Raw genomic sequence first — 5,402 nt, 5'->3', positions numbered from 1 at the left:
GTTCTCAAAGGTCTTGTCGGATCCGTTTGCCTTGTGTATATGGACGATATTATCGTTTACAGCACGGGCCTGCAAGAACATTACGTTAATCTGAACAAAGTATTCAATGCTTTAGAAAATGCTAACCTAAAAGTGCAACTAGACAAAAGATTTTTCTTGCAAAAAGAAGTCAGCTTTTTTGGACATATCGTCAAAGAAGATGGTGTTAAGCCGAATCCAGACAAGATATACGCAATAAAGAATTGGCCCGCTCCAAGAACTGAAAAAGATATCAAATCCTTCTTGGGAACGCTAGGCTACTACAGAAGGTTTGTTAAAGATTTCAGTCGAATAACTAAACCTCTTACTCAATGTCTGAGAAAAGACGAAAAAATCGAACACACACAACAGTTCTTAGACTGTTTTGAGAAATGTAAACAAATATTAACTAGTACTTCCGTGCTACAATATCCAGACTTCGAAAAACCATTTCACTTAACCACAGACGCATCACAACATTCAATCGGTGCTGTTTTATCACAGGGACCGATAGGAAAAGACAGGCCAATTGCCTTTGCCTCAAGAACACTGAATAGAAGTGAAGAAAAATATTCGACGATAGAGAAAGAGCTACTTGCCATTTATTGGGCAACTAAATACTTTCGCCCTTACCTCTTTGGAAAGAAATTTACATTATTTACAGATCATAAACCTTTAACCGGAGCTATGAATCTCAAAGATCCTTCTACGAAAATAGCAAAATGGATGATAGCCTTGCTAGATTATTCATATGACATCGAATACAAGGCTGGTAAGTAAAACCAAGATGCTAAACTATAGGTGTTTCGTTCTTGACACTTTCATGACAATACGTGAGACGAGTTGCGAGACGTAGCTTTCTGCATTGTTTACTTTTTGTTTGGTTGTGTCGTTATGGTTTCATATCAACTCGCTGAGGAAAACAACTGAAGAAAGAAATAAGCAAATATATATTCGTGAAAAATAGTGTACTAGAGCTGCAATAAGGTATTTATATTACATATTATTCAATAGTTTTGGGGGACAGTGAGGAGTTGAAGAGCTTGTGAGTGTGATTAAAGTGCTATAAGTCTAAGAAATCTGTTGTCCAACTCCTCCACAGATAATCGTTCATCTCGCGGTTCTCTATCATGCCAAAATTATATTGTGAATATCTTATTTTCTTCAGATGCCGTATTATTATGCAGTAAAAGGATGCGGAAACAAGGTCCGCATAACGAAAAACAACCCGGACATTGTTTACCACACTTTCCCCCGAGATGGAGATAGACTTCATAAATGGATACTTTTCTGTGGCCAATTACTTTCAACAACTCTTTCCGGATCTTCTGGCGTGATCGATAGTCGTGATTCCAACAGTTTATTTCACCTGTAATATATTAGCAACACAAAAGTCCACTAATTTGAAAAATAAACACGAACCTGTTGCAATCATTGTCAACCTCCTTTTGCTCTAGCAAAACCAATTACTTGTAACAGCCCTTCCGGATCTTCTGGATCTGGTAATCTCGCAATCAGCGCTATTTCTTGTCACCGTCGCCGTAAGTACTTTTTTCCCCGCCGATAGGATCCAAACAGAAGTACATCTTGCTTGGAAAAAAAGCATTGATTGCGCGGCTAGAAGCTAAAACATACTCAAAACATCCTTCTGCACTGTTTTTAATTCGACCGCTGATTGTAGATATCTGAAAAAGTAGAAGCAATTATGAGAAATTGTTATACGAAAAAATCCAGAAAATTACCTACCTACAGTAAAGCGCGAGCAGCTATTTTGCCGACGAATGCATTTGTCACCAAAAGATATGATATGTTTTGTAAACAAATTTGTTTTTTCACGAGCAATGGCCGAACAGCAATTTTGACATTGCGGTCCACCTATAGTATAGCACCTTGAGCAAAACGTTGTTGCAGATGGTCTATCTAGAATACCACAAGAAATTAATGCAAATGAAGAGGAAGATGTGAGTGAGCTCAATATACCCCTCGATAAGAGTAGCTCATTTAGGAAGTCATTGTGTGCATTTATTATTGATACTGGCAACACGTCAACGTAGCAAGAAGCTCTGACACATCGTTGCATAGTCCTCTTTCAATTACGGACCGACCTCGAGGTAAGACGTGTGGACGTGCGCAACGAATAAGTGCTCTGATGCGCCGGGTGATTCCTGTCTGGATTTAGGGCCTCACATTTTGGCGATCCTGCCAGGAGTTCAATTGTGGACAATTGAACTGTTAGTAACCTGGAAATCCAAAACAATCAGAAAGCAACCGACGGGAATCGCTCGGCGTAAAACAAAAACATAACAAAGTGAAAGTGATTAATTGAAAAGCGCGTGGCAATTCTAACCTCCAAAAACTGGGGAGAATTGCATTTTTTTTCCTTTCGTTTGTGATCCAACACAAAAATCACAACGATGAGACGGAGGCGGGTGACTGTTTCCCCGTCGTCTGTAAACCGCGGAGGTTGAAAAAAAAGAAAATAATAATTGATAAGACGAGGCGGACTGCTTCCTCCGTCGTCGGCGGGCCGCGGAGGTCAGAAAAAAATGATAAACATGAATTGATGAGACGAGGTGGACTGCTTCCACCGTCGTCGGCAGACCGCGGAGGTCGGAAAAATGATAATTACGAATTTATTAGGTGAGGTGGACTGTTTCCACCGTCGTCGGTAGACCGCGGAGGTCGGGAAAAATAATGAATATGTATTGTTTAGACGAGGTGGACTGTTTCCCCCGTCGTCGGCAGACCGCGGAGGTCGCTGAAAAAAGTGGAAAGTCTGAAGGACTCCAAAGTAATAAGAATTGAAGAGACGAGGTGGACTGTTTCCACCTTGTCTGTATACATCCGAACTTTTTACAAATCGTCTACGTTTTGCTTTGTTTTTTTTAACACCGTAATGTTTGTAAATTACAGATAACGGCTACGGATAGAACCGACAAAGAACCGAAATCACTCCTGACATAGAAGAATGGAAGCCACAGGAAAATACGTGCGTGCTACCGATAATTCGGATAGCGGGGAAGAGTCAGATAATCTCTTCAAATCTGTGTGTTCGGAAGAACAGGGCCAGGATTCTAACGGAAGTAAATGCAGCGGCGATATCGATCGAGAGCACGACGAACGCTCAGATTCGGTTGCGTCGGACACCTCGTCAGTAACTTCAATCACATCGGATTCTTCAGCAAGATCTAGCGAGAGTAGCGAACGTAGAGAACCCCCCAGATCCCAGGCAATCAGCGAGACACCACCGGAGGAAGCAAATGAAAATAAATCCGAGACGACAAAGAAGATCGAGCGCCTGGAGAAAGCCATAGCATAGCTAACTAAAACGCTGAGCACATACGAACGACCGGTAAGCAAAACGCCTCTCCGAGTTGACGAAAATTGGAACGCTCCTTACGGTTCGAGCGACCGTGGTGACAGCATTCAAACCGCTGTGAGATGGGATCATATAAGACCTTTCCCAAACGGTATTCCAGCGAACAGAATGTGGTAAGAATGGAACCGCTTTATCGAGAACTTCGAAATAGCGGCATCCCTAGGAAATGCTGTCGCTCAAAGCTTTTGTTTCTCTGCTTGGGTCAAGGGCTTCAGGGCGTTGTGAGAGCAGCCAAACTGCGCCCAAGTCTATCAGAACCCGACTGCTATTCAGTCTTCGTCAACAATGTCCAGCGGTACCTGCAGTCCATGACGGACACAGCAGCGGAACACGAGGCGTTCGCCGGCATGAAACAAGGACCAGAAGAAACCGCTGTTGCCTTCCACGCCAGACTTCAGGAGAAGGTTAGATTGTGCGGCTACAGCACCGCTGATCAAGAGCGTTTCGTTAGAGCACAATTGCTTAAAGGTCTTCGAAATAGAGAGCTCTCTAAAACAGCGAGGATTTACGGCTACGACGTTAATTTCATTGTTCAATCGGCTACACGGGGAGAGGCTTACGAGGCAGAAACAGCACGACCCAGTGGCTCCGATATTTCCGCAGTTTACCGAAGGAGTTGGCGACAGTCCAGCGAAGCTCATCGAAAGCGCAGAAAGGAGGACAACCGAGGCGACCAAAATCCGGCCAAGCGATATCGTAACTCGAATGAACGCATTGATGAGCGTCGTGGTCGTTGCCACCGTTGTAATCGTCCCTCACACAGGAGTGGTACTATCTGTCCGGCGTTGGACAAAACCTGCCATGGGTGTGGCCAACGCGGTCACTTTATTGCACTGTGCCGAAAGCGACGTGTGAACAATATACAGCGTGGTGTCGATCGGAACAATCTTTCCGGATGGACTGATGAAGAGAGTGAAGACAAACAGGTATTAACCGATTGAAATTTGTAAATTGTTTCGAATAAAATACTAGTTTTGTTTTGAGCCTAATGAGCCAACTGTTTTATTTGCGTTCTACACTTTCAGCGAGTAAATGCCCTATCTCTTTGCGATGTGTTGATTGATTGTAGCGTGGGGTCGTCGACTCCAATAACCTTTATGATAGACTCCGGAGCCGATGTAAACGTTATCGGAGGGGACAACTGGAAGCTCCTAAAACGCGAATTTCATATAGGGCAGGCTGACCTTCATCCCGTTCAGCCATCCATTGAAAATGGGTTACACGCTTACGGCTCAAAAGCGTCTATAGCCGTCACTGCTGCCTTCAAAGCAAAAATATCTGTCCCTGGAAACGCTAAATCTCCAATTGAAGCGTTATTTTACGTTGCAAGTGAAGGACGACGTTCTCTACTCGGTAGATCGACAGCGAGCGACATGGGCTTGCTGCATGTGGGAGTAGCCGTAAACAGCTGTGAGGAACCAAGTAACACACAAGAGTTTTCCAAAATGCCGGGAATTAAAATAAAATTCAGCGTAGACAGAAGTGTAGTTCCAGTCAAGAATGCCTACTACAACGTTCCAGCGGCATTCAGAGAGGGGGCCCGTACCAGACTGCGCGAGATGGAAATACGTGGCATAATAGAGCGAGTCACTAAAGCCCCGGAGTGGATTAGCGGAATGTCTGCAGTTGCTAAAGGCAAAGACGACTTCCGGTTGGTCGTCAACATGTGAGGGCCTAACAAAGCAATCAATCGAGAATACTACCGTCTACCACTGATCGAGGAAATGAAGGTAAAACTTCATGGGGCTCGATACTTCTCAAAGCTCGATTTAAGTAACGCCTATTACCATCTGGAGTTGTGTAATGAGTCCCGTGACCTTACAACGTTCCTAACCGAAACGGGAATGTTTCGTTTCACGAGGCTTATGTTTGGCGTTAATTGTGCGCCAGAAATTTTCCAACGCGAGATGGTTCGTATCCTACAAAACATTGATAACGTGATTGTATACATCGATGATGTATTGATATACGCGGCCACATTGCAAAAACTCCGAAGAACAGTAGC

At 43.8% G+C, this 5,402-nt stretch overlaps 1 long non-coding RNA gene across 2 annotated transcripts; it reads right to left on the bottom strand.

The window, feature by feature from the left end:
- Positions 1-824: 824 nt before the first annotated feature.
- On the bottom strand, positions 825-1,904 carry LOC129762097 (uncharacterized). 2 transcript variants are annotated; one of them, XR_008740539.1, is made up of 4 exons: positions 1,765-1,904; positions 1,441-1,703; positions 1,019-1,387; positions 828-944 (listed from the first exon to the last, which is right to left on the bottom strand). It is a non-coding gene; the product is annotated as an uncharacterized LOC129762097 (long non-coding RNA). The 2 variants fall into 2 exon arrangements; XR_008740538.1 differs by having other exon boundaries at positions 825-1,387.
- Between the last annotated feature and the right edge of the window lie 3,498 nt (positions 1,905-5,402).

Source organism: Toxorhynchites rutilus, chromosome 1, assembly GCF_029784135.1.
Source record: "Toxorhynchites rutilus septentrionalis strain SRP chromosome 1, ASM2978413v1, whole genome shotgun sequence".
NCBI classification, from domain to species: Eukaryota; Metazoa; Arthropoda; class Insecta; order Diptera; family Culicidae; genus Toxorhynchites; species Toxorhynchites rutilus.
The sequence above is the reverse complement of the archived record's forward strand: the minus strand, read 5'-3'. Positions and strand labels throughout refer to the sequence as shown.